The sequence below is a fragment of the Miscanthus floridulus genome, chromosome 8 (genome assembly GCF_019320115.1).
Source record: "Miscanthus floridulus cultivar M001 chromosome 8, ASM1932011v1, whole genome shotgun sequence".
NCBI classification, from domain to species: domain Eukaryota; kingdom Viridiplantae; phylum Streptophyta; class Magnoliopsida; order Poales; family Poaceae; genus Miscanthus; species Miscanthus floridulus.
Window position 1 is genome coordinate 207,078,270 of NC_089587.1, and position 11,683 is coordinate 207,089,952.

At 43.4% G+C, this 11,683-nt stretch overlaps 1 long non-coding RNA gene across 1 annotated transcript; it reads left to right on the plus strand.

Annotated features, from left to right (window-relative positions):
- The first annotated feature begins 1,701 nt into the window (after positions 1-1,701).
- On the plus strand, positions 1,702-3,397 carry LOC136474719 (uncharacterized). The gene is made up of 3 exons (XR_010763003.1): positions 1,702-2,101; positions 2,193-2,296; positions 3,308-3,397. It is a non-coding gene; the product is annotated as an uncharacterized lncRNA (long non-coding RNA).
- The last annotated feature ends 8,286 nt before the right edge of the window (positions 3,398-11,683 follow it).

Consider the following 11,683-nt stretch of genomic DNA (forward strand, 5'->3'; position numbering starts at 1 on the left):
ATTTAAAACGTACTTGCTGCGACAAGTGAATCCCGTGTGACTTAGTTTCGTGGACTCAAATCAACGCTCAAGATAAATTACGCAGTGCGTAGAAATATTCAAGAATGTCCGACGACGATTCTAGAGAACGTTTTGTTCGGTTAGATTAAGCATGAAAATCAACTTTTATAAATAAAATAAAATCCATTAATAAATAGAACGATACATATATATAAACTCACGGGTTTATTTTGTTAAGCACGAACTGACGAGAAAGAGAGCGCAACAGCTTCATTTATTTTTTCGGCGTGCACCATACTCGCCTGAAATCAAACATGCTTCACTGTAGCTGGCACGCCTTGCGGGTCGGGCATAGCAGCACCGCAGGAAACACTGTAGCGTCGTGAAAATCACTGTAGATCGGTGGAAATCACTGTAGGGCACAGGAAAAAACTGTAGCACGAAGAAAAACACTGCTTCCTGCAGAGAACCATGACCTCTGGCAGCTCTTGACTATCTTTAGTATACACCTGCAAACTAAGTCATGTCTTCCTGCTATAGTATACTAGCTCAAGCACCAAAGTCTCCCATGGATTAATTAGCTGTCCCCAAGGTCAAGTCTATGACGTGTTATTAGGAAAAGAATGTGATGCATGAGCAGCACGCCACACACATAAGCAAGTGGTGTGGGAGCTGGGGACTATCGATGCAAGCAGTTAGTTGTTCAGCTTAGCTAGCTTCTCTCACTATCCGACGACGACTACTGTCAGGCAGTCACCATCTGCTGTAATAAGCCTAGTAAAAACACGGTAGCTGTAGCAGCGTGGAAACACTGTTCATCCAAAGCATCCCGTCGTTCGCAGCAACGTTTTATTACCTTTAAGCAAGCTAGTTAGCCGCTAACCTTACGACGCGTCGCTGTCGCGCCTTCATGTCGCCTGCCTTTAAAAGGTTACGCCGAGCTGTTCCGCTCCACTGCTCACTTGCTTCTCTCAAATCAAGTTTCTCTGTTCTTGTCCGTGCAAGTTGCGTCTATCAATTTCTCTCGAGCTGCAATAATCAGCTGAGGTAGCTAATCTGCAATTGATCTTCTCATTCTCTAATGTTTCCTTGACCTGTGGTCTCCTTCTCCATTAATTCCTTGACCTGCATGAATGAATCAGCACCTCACCACCAAGCACGTTTAGCCCAAAGCACACTCTAGTCCTGATGTGCTCGTCAAGTCCAAAGACCACTCAAAGTCTATCATTTAAATTAATGCACTCATGACCAAAGACCCACTCCAAGTTCATCACGTGAAATCCAATTCACATGACTAGCTAGCCAGATGCCAGCTCCACCTCCAGCCCCGCATCTCCTGCCTATAAAGGACACACCAAGCCTGCCAAGCCATCCCACTCCACCGCTCACCATCTTACTCTCTAAATCGAGTTTCTCTGTTCTTGCCTAGAAAGGCGATGCTCTGTTGATCTTCTTCCTCGAGCTGCAATAGACCAAGGTAGATAGTCCCCATACATCCTCTACCTCCCTTCTACCTCCCCATGCCCTTAGATTTGGAAGTCATGGCCAGAATTGCCATCAGGCGAAAGTCCAGCAGCTGTCCATGGTGGACAAGCTGAGGTGCACAAACGCTCGGTGCTCTCTGTGTCTCTCTCAAAGAATCCTAGCCGTATACCCACTCTGCTCTTTATTTAAGTCTACAACAGTAGCTTGTCCTATGCCATGTGCTAGTAGCAAAGCCGAGAACCAACTCAGCTCCTATACATGTAAAGTCAAGAGTCATGAGCCATTAATCCACGCCACCAATTTCTTTATTCATTTTCCCTTTCTAATAACCAGCGGCAGCTCGTGGCCACTAATCACGTTTCATTTTCTCTCCTCGTGATTAATTAGCGGCCACCTTGCACAATTAATATCTCCACTATGCTAACTCCGATTCCATCACTTCTTCCTAAATCCATCTAAGATCAAACCCCACCTATCCATAAAGTTTCATAATTTTTGGAACGTGGTTGAATTTATGTGAATATTTATTTGTGTCTGTTTGCTGAGTACCGCGAGTTCGACGCCGACGGAGGGACGTCGATGGATCGTGGAGTCATCGGGAGTTGCTGGAGAAATGGTACTTTTGGAAGCGTGGTTGGATTTCTAAGAATTTTGGCTGCCGTTGATTATTTACAACTATGCATTTGCATCAATACATATCATAATAGGAACGACGGTGGATCGATGATATCAACTGGAGTAGCTGAAAGATGATGCTATGGTGATCATATCACGAAGATGGAATGCTAACTTTTGGTTATATTTTACCCAGGCAAGCCCCGGTGCATAACCTCTACTTTTTTGCAGTTTAAATTATATTTGTGCATTAAGTTTAAGGAGTTGAATGAAACCCACTTGCATATATATCTTTATTCCTATGAGTCTTACTAGTATGACAGGATCGTGTAGAATGCTATGCTACAGGACTCCGGTAGAAGTCGAGTGATTGCCTGTCACTCGCGAGAGATAGGAAATATATTATTGGATTACTATCACTTGGAAAATATCAAAATGGTGGAAAGGAAAATGGTGACCGGGCAGGGATATGGTTTGGGTATTGGTGAGTGTAAGGAGTTATGTCGCCGTGGACACGGGGCATAGCTTGGTTACACTATTTTTTTCCTGTCTGGTCGGTTAAGGACCGATCGTTGCATATGACTCTAGGCAGGTCACAGACTTATTATCCCGAGCACATACTTGTGTATAGGCGCTTGAAAGACTTGTTGCTCTCTTGTCGTGGATCCGGCTCTTTCTGGACCGACTGTTAGGGTTTGTTTTGGTGGAGGAGGTCCTTGCACCGCACTGAGTCCGGGACTCAGGCGCGGGGGCTTGGAGTCCCAGTTTGGACGGGGACCTGGACACCCGAGACAGGAGAGTGATGGGTTGGTCCTGCTTGTGCCTGGGGTACAAGCGGGGCGTGTGTTTTCGGGGTACCCAGCTGGGGGCATTGATTCGCGAATCGCCGGACTATCCGGTACGGCTTGTCTGCGGTTTAGCATCGTAGTAAGAACTGAAGATGAAAGATGAAAGATGGAAAAGAAAATCCGATTGCTTACCACCTGCTTGAAAGTAGCACAGGTGCTTACATAGAATGGTTAGTTAATGAACCAATGCGGCTATTAATAAAAATTGAATATAAGGACGTACGCTTAGTAATGCTTCCTGTAAATGCAACCCACAAGCCAGATAGCCTTGCATATCCTTGGAGTCTTTTCTTTTCTCCTGTCGGGTAAGTCTTGCTGAGTACAATTGAGTACTTAGGGTTTTATTCCCCCTGTTGCAGGTGATAGGTTGATGCTAGAGCTGACCCTTGTGTGTGGATTCCTCCTGGTGGGCTCAACGAGGATTCCTTTATGTCGTGATCGTAGTTTTTATTTATAACTCTCACCAAATGTTTTTATAAATGAAAGTTTCATAATCTGTTGTAATAGTTTATATATCAATACTTCATCATATCAATAATAGATATTTATTTCCGCTATAATTCTGATCACATGTTTAAATTCTGCTGTACATTAAATTATTTATAACTCTGATAATATGATTACATTCCGCTGTTACACAATAACTATTATACTCTGATGTTGTGCTAAAAGGGATGTATGAAATGGTTAAGAATGATGTAAGCTTTGTTCTCTCATTTGTGATCCTGATGGCAAAAATGTGGATTTTTGGGTTCTCCCCTGGGGTGTGCCCGACGGAACCGAGTAATTTAGTGTTCTCCCTTGAGTGCTTAGTGTCTAATGGAAGACAAGCACTCCTGTGAGGCATTAGATTAGACGGTTCTGCCACACTCTGCATCGGTGGCGACGACATAGTGGTCAAACGAGTAGGCCGGCTCCATCTTTGATGCGTACGTGACAATGCCGGGGAAGTGTTGCCTGCATAGAAGACCTAGGATGCCATTGACTAGCCGTGCGCAACCATCCAACACAACCACCTAGTTCCTGCACAAGTGATTAAGAAAAAATTATTAGTTTTTTTGTCATATCATATGAAGTAGTGGTGATAACATATAAAGTTACTTACTTTTGCCCTTCGAGGCGAATCACTGGGCGTTGGTGAGGAAGTGGAACCTGTGGGAGGCTCGCGGGACCTCACAAGTAGACACTTGAATAGGAGTCGGAGGAAGTAGAACCCGTGCTTGCCGCCTCCAACTCGTCGTCCTCGTGCGGCCCCTCCTCCTCGTCCGTCTACCGAACCAGCTCATCGTCTGACTCATCCACGGGCGCCACCTCCTCCTCCGTCTCCTCCTCACACGGCATGGGAGGAGACGGCCCCCTCCTACGTTTGGTGGTCCTCCTCCTCCTCCTCCTGTCCGATCCCTCCGACACTCCCTCCGCCTCCTCTTGCAGCCGGCTGCGTCTTTGGTAAATCAAGTTCACGGACCTATGACGATCGCCCACCATCTTTGTTCAATAACCTACAATAAAAAAGAAAAACAAGACGTAATTAGAAATATGTGCAAAAATGAATAAAACATAATTACAAAAAACATAGTAATACATGTATTAGAAATATTTGCAAAAGTGAACAAAACATAATTACAAAAAACATAGTATTACATGTATTAGAAATAATCTTCATGATTGAGATTAGCTGGATCATAGGTCTCGTCATCACTATCAACATTGTCCAACTCATCAACACTATCCGAAGGAGGAATGTTGTCTTCATTGTCATTGCCTAAACGTAATCGCTCAAGCATTTGTATGTCCTTCAGATTTCGCACCTCGTCTCCAACGTCCTCGTCATTATCCCTTTCATTGTCTACTTCCATTCCTATATCTTTGGTTAAGTCTATGTCAAACCTCCCTTGTAGGCCCTCTTCTTGATAGAACTCTCCATCATTTGTGTTTGGGTTGAAGTTTTAATCTTCATCGTTTGGGATAGGTAGTTTACCTTGTGGCGATACCTTGTGCACAATAGACCAACCCTTAAGATGCTCGATGTCTTTGCACGCGTATGACGTATAATAAACTTGGACAGCCTGTTGAGCCACAATGTAGACATCTTTTCCTGAATAGACGGAATCCTATCGAATCTCGACTAGCCCAATCTAGGGGTCTATCTCGTTACTCTAGGATGAAACCAGTGGCATTTGAATATGACAGGAGTAAGAGGTTTGGAACCATAGAATGATAGTTCATAGATTTCTTCAATTCTTTCATAATAGTCGAGTCTATCAGTGCCGGACGTAACAACTCCACTGTTTGTGGTTTTTCGATTGGGCCGACTCTGCTCGTAGCTTGCTGTGTGAAAATGATATCCATTCATGTCATAACCGGTAAATGACTTGACCCTAACGGCACAGTTGTTTGCAACCTGTCTCAGCTCGTCACTTATAGGCGCATCAGTTTGGGCTTTCTGTTTGAACCAACAAATGAAATCGGAGCTCTCTGGTCCCGCACCCTATGAAAGAAGGGTATCATTTTCTTGCAGGGTAGGTTGCCTTGATCCATGCTAGGATTGATGAAGAAATTCCCTGTACCAACGAGAAACAAGGAGGTTGGACAAAGAAAGAAGGACATATGACGAAATAAAACAAGTTCATTTAGAACTTACCCAATGAACGGCCGCACCTCGACAAGGTTGGTCAACACATATAACATGATATTGCGCCACTCTTCATTTTTCAATTGCTTAGTGGTCGATGCACTTGCGCTTCCGAGTTGCCCTTGGAAAAGGCTGAGGTTCGATTCATTTTCGCCAGTATTGTAACGAGGGGGTGGATTATAAACGCTAGGAAGTTTCTTAGTGTAGTATTTCTCTGTGAAGTTCGACACCTCTTCTAGAATGTATGTCTCTGAAATGGAAGCCTCAATTTTGGCTTTATTTCTACATTTTTTTGCGAAGAGTCTTCAGACATCTCTCGATTGGATAGCACCAACGGTTCTACATGCCCCCCATACGTGCTTCATACGGGAGGTGCACAATCAAATGCTGCATCGGCAAGAAGAAGCCGGGTGGAAAGATCTTCTCCAACTTACAGAGCAACACGGGTGCCGCTTTTTTCAAGTCATCAATGACGGTCCGAGAGAGCTCCTTGGCACAAAGCTGGCGGAATAAGTAGCTCAACTCTGCCAGCATTTGCCAGACATGCTCCGAGACATAGCCTCGAACCATCGCTGAAAGAAGTCGCCAAATCCATATGTGGTAGTCATGACTCTTCATCCCGTTGACTCGCAGAGTGCCTAAGTTCACTCCTCTCTTTAGATTCACTGCATACCCATCAGGGAATATTAGCGTCTTGATCCATTCAAGTACTTCCCTTCTTTGGTCCTTTTTCAAGACGAAATCGGGCTTAGGCCTTCTCTAGGCCTTGCCACGACTAGGAGGCTACATCTCTTGATTTAGTCTATCGCACAACGTTGCCAGGTTCACTCTAGCCTTAGTGTTGTCCTTAGACTTTTCAGTGTTCATGAGTGTTGCCCAAAGTGCCTCGGCGACATTCTTTTCAGAGTGCATTACATCAATGTTATGTGGCAGAAGAATGTCATCGAAATAGGGGAGCCTTGTCATCTCAACAAGTGGACAATCACCTGCAATATCAGATATCACATGTGGAGATGTCCTGGTTTATAATCATCGTACGTGACAACGTGCACCAAACCTTCTCAAATTTTTATCATAGCCTCAACTTACGATATCACGACATCTCAACAAGTTTCATGATTTTCGGACTTCGTTTGCTTTTTATAGAATTTAAAAACACTTCGCACGCAAGTTCGCGGTCATGTTTCCTGAACAAGATGTCTAAAATTTCAGGTCCGTTCCTAGATACGGCCTCACACTATACTCAGTAACATGACTATCATTTTTTAAATCATTAAATTCCATTATTCGTACCACGTGCAGTTCAAATTTATATTTTTCAAAAAAATTAAAGTAAAGGAAATAAAGTAACTAAATATATCAAAAAGCCACAAAAAATCCCCAAATTCTAACTAGGAGTTTCTGGTACTTTAAAAAGGCTGCACAAAAAATTTGGAGGCAAAAAAACAAAAAAAACTTTGCTGAATACCGGGGCATGGCACTCGGCAAAGGGGGTCTTTGCCGAGTGCCAAGACTAAGGCACTCGACAAAGAGGGTTTTGGATTTTTTTTAAATATCCTCTTTGCCGAGTGCCTTCATAGGGGCACTCGGCAAAGATATTTAGAAAAAAAAAATTCTTTGCCGAGCGCCGTGTCAGAGGCACTCGGCAAAGTATTTTTTTTAAAAAAAAAATCTTTGCCGAGTGCCAGATCTGGGACACTCGGCAAAGAATTTTTTTTAAAAAAAAACTTTGCCGAGTGCCTAACAGCAGGCACTCGGCAAAGAAGGACGTGGCCGAACACTGTTACGCGGGGTAGCCTATGCCGAGTGCCGCGCTTTTGCGGAGAGCCTGGCACTCGGCAATGAAGTCCTTTGGCTAGTGCCCGGCACTCGACAAAGAACTCTTTGCCGAGTGCAATTCTTTGCCGAGTGCGGCACTCGGCAAAGAAGGTCTTTGCCGATTGCCCGATTTGTTTACACTCGGCAAAGATCCTGTTTCCAGATTCTTAATTAATTATATTTTCATAATATGCCTATTTGATGTGATAAATCTTTATAAATTTCTCTATAATTTTGGTCAAACTTGAGATGCTTTGACTCTTAAAAAAGTTGGAATGACTTGTAATTTGGAACGAAGGGAGTATAAGGCAACTCTAATCTCATAGTGTATGTAGAATCGAAATAATCTACTATAGTTGTATACGACAAAGTGATCGCTGGTGAGCCTTCAATATCGTAGGAAAGAAATGGACTTTCACATGTGTATTAGTCATTCAGAGCTAGGAAAATGAAAGGTTGATTATTCTTTGCTCAGAGCTCAGAGGAAAATATCTCCTGTTTTTTTCATGGAGATTTGCAGGGACTTTGACTTGAATAAAAGAATTACGAGTTTCGCAAAGAAAATACCTGAAACTCTGACCAACGAATGAACAATAGTGGGAGAGCACGCTGTCGTATTCCCTAAGGAATCCATAATTTGACTATACACAAAACGAGTCCTCAGATAAATTACAATAGACCAGCAAGGCACGTCGCATGGAGATGGAATTCGAAGTCAAACAAAGACACAACAAGGTCTTCTATGCTTACAGCAGCGCAACCATACAGGACAATTTGGTAGTGGTAGTAGGACTGCAAATTGCGTCCAATCAGACGGTTTTCGTGACTGATCAACGGCTGACAAGGTTTTCCTCAATTCCCCGGCACGCATACGCATTTCACATTGCTTAGGCCACGGCCAGCCAGCCTACCGTTGAAAGCAACGTGCTTACTGACATCACACAAGAACTACTAAAGATGGTTACGCCGACAATTCTCAGGCTTAGCTAGCTTTGTAGCATTTCGTTGTAAAGCTCCCACTATCGGCGACTTGGCGTTCTACTCGTCGATTTGAATTCAAATGCCCGCGCCAAGTCGTCCCACGTAACGAGCAGGCAACTTCCGCGGACAACGCCTTGCTTCTCTCTATATAATAGTTCCTTCAGCAACAGCTTAGCGTATCAAATCCTACATCTTGCACATTGCAAAGAACCTCAATCGTGCAGAGATACAATCTGGAGATCATCGACCATGGCCGTGCTGAAGAACAAGAACCTCGTGCTGCCGGCGGTGATCATGCTGGCCATGGCGTTCTCGATGGCGCTCGGCTCGGCCGCGGCGCGGCCTCTGCCAGAAGAAGAACTGCCCGGAGAGGCCGCCGTCGGCGACTCCATCGTCAGGTTCATCCGGCAGCTATATTGGCAGCGGCTCAACGGGCCAGGTCCCTCGTGTACAACTTGGAGCCCAAACAACGGATGCCCACCACCACCATGAGTTGCAGTCTTGCAGAAGCTGACGCATGGCACGCAACCCAGCCATCAGTACATCAATTTGTACTAGGCCTCGTTTAGATTGCGAAAAAATTTCAACCCGATGAATAGTATCATTTTCGTCTTATTTGACAAATATTGTCCAATCGTGGATCAACTAGACTCAAAAGATTCATCTCGTGATTTTCAACTAAACTGTGTAATTAGTTATTTTTTTTACCTACATTTAATACTCCATGCAAGCGGTTAAAAATTGATGTGACGGAGAGAGAGTGAAAAAATTTGGAATTTGGATGACATCTAAACAAGGCCCTAGTAACTTGTTAATGTACGTACTTATGTAGGGTGTTATTTTATTTGTTTGTTTTTGGAGGTCAGGGGCTATATATACTTCCCATGTTAAAATAACTCTCTCGTACAGAATTTTAGGTTCATCCATGACACTTGAACCATGATACTATATGAGCATATACGGAGATAATTTTACTTGTTTTTTTTCTCATGTCTAGATTCGTCAGAAATGTACTGTAGAGTAGGTGGCAGCTTGCAGCACCAGCACAAGTGCACCATGTAGTAGGACTAGGACGAGCAGAAAAGGTCAAGAAGGCTCGTCAGCTGTCTCGGCTGGAGCATAATTTTGACTCGGTTCGGTTCGGCCCCAAGCATTGCCTTGTTTCCTTGACGAGACAACTTGTGCTTGAGCTATTATGGTTCAATATTCAGCCTGTTCGCTGGTTGGTTTCAGCCAGCCTAAACCAGTCAGCCAACAGTGTTTTCCTCTCACAAAAAACCAGCACCAGCCAGCCCAAACCAGCATCAGCACCAACCAGCGAACAGGCCCTACAAATATGACTATATATGCCAAACTCCAGCTTTACTAATACTGTGACCTGTGAGAGCATTATGAATTAGCCATGCACTACTGGAATCGTGAATTCCTCTGTCGGCGCAAAAACCGACAGGAAAATTACTGTATCTACAAAAAAATATTTTTCTGACGATGAATGATGAACCAGACAGAAAATTACCGACAGGACGCTTGATAGAAAATTACCGGAATGACTTGCCATTCAATCATTATGTCAAGTATACAGTACTGATAAAAAACAATTTTGAGCTTCAAACATCCTCTATATTCTAATACTAATCAATAATACAATACTTAGTTCTTTTTGTATTGACATCATTGGATATCATGTTGGACATTATCTATATGTTTAAAATAATGAGATATTGCTTAATATCATATTTGATCTCGACACTAAGGTTTAACTATAGGTCTGGATGACTTTATCAATAATCTCAACAAAATAGCTCAATAGTCTCCCGGAGCTGTGCGCACTAGTTGCCTAGTTGGTCTGTGCCAATGGGCGTCCATGCATTAGATTAATAATTATCGTTACCAGCAACTGAATTCAACGTACTGTGGCCAAACTTGCAGTGTGTTTGGAGAACCAACTGTACTCTTTCAATCTTACTTTTTTTTTCACCAGAATTTTTGTTGCCATGAGCAAATCATCTGAGGAATTTGAAATAATATACTCCATTGAACACAAAATACCTCTTGTGTTTAACCTTTTTTATAATCTTTGAAATACTCGTTGTTCTACAATTTGTAGACAACTTTGAATTATTTTTTTAGTGTTAACCTTAGCATCCTTAATTGCATCTATCATTAAATACCTTCTTTCTCATACATGCATATACTGTGCATCGGTGAAAGTAGGACTTGGCGATGACTAATTAACAATCCGGTACACGTCAATTATAATTGTTTTTCCAACTGAGCTCCCTTTATTGCTTACAAAAGGGTAGGATCTTGACTCAGTGAACACCTAAACCTGTCACCAAGTCACCGAGTCTCCCAGTCAAGTTCGATTCCCTGACCGTGTGGTACTTGCAATACAGAAATGTATTTGGCTCTTGAGTCTTGACGTCGACCTGTCATGGAAATATCAGTCACTTGTGCTCACTTCTGCAGCTTGGAGCTGCGTTCCTATAGGTCAAATCTCATGCTCTGAAATTTCAGAAATTGTAACCCAAATTGACGTTAGAAACAGACATCATGACCGTGTAATTATGGACAGGGAACCAGAGAACGAGAGGATTGCTCATACTGCATGTGCTATGGAATTGAAGAACTATTTCTGTGTAGAAAGAAGGCAGGAATAATTAACTTGCGAAATGTCCTGCCCTGGCACTTCTTAGACTTTTTTACAGCTTTTATCTGAAGAAAGTGATGATCCTTTTATGTCACTTGAATTTTTGGAACTTTGGTATACTACCAGAGAAATGTGGAATACTAGACACTACTTGACATATGAAGGTAGGAGTATGAAATGATATTGTTCAGCTTTACTAGCTGAAGGGACTGTGACGTCTAAGAGGGGGAGGGAATTAGGCAACTCAAAACTATGGCCTCTTTTTCTTCTCCTTAGCAAAACCTATGCAAAAGATAAACTATCTAAATGTGCAACTACGGTTTTGCTAGTGTGTTGCTATCTCTACCGCAAAAGTAGTAAAGTAATCAATATAAATGCGGAAGCTAAAGAGCAAGGTAGAGATATGCAAACTCCCGTCGACGACTCCGGTACTTTCATCGAGGTATCGAGAAGCGCGCAAGCTTCCCCCCTAGTCCTCGTTGGAGCCCCTCGCAAGGAATCCCTCGCAAGGGCCAAGCTCCCGGTCGGGTAACTCCGTGGATAGCCTCGGGCCTTCCCCACGCGCAAGTGGGTCTCCGATGTGCCTCTCGGCAACCCTCTCCTGGATGCTCCCAGCCGTCTTCACTATCAAGCCTCCGGCCGAAACGCCGCGGG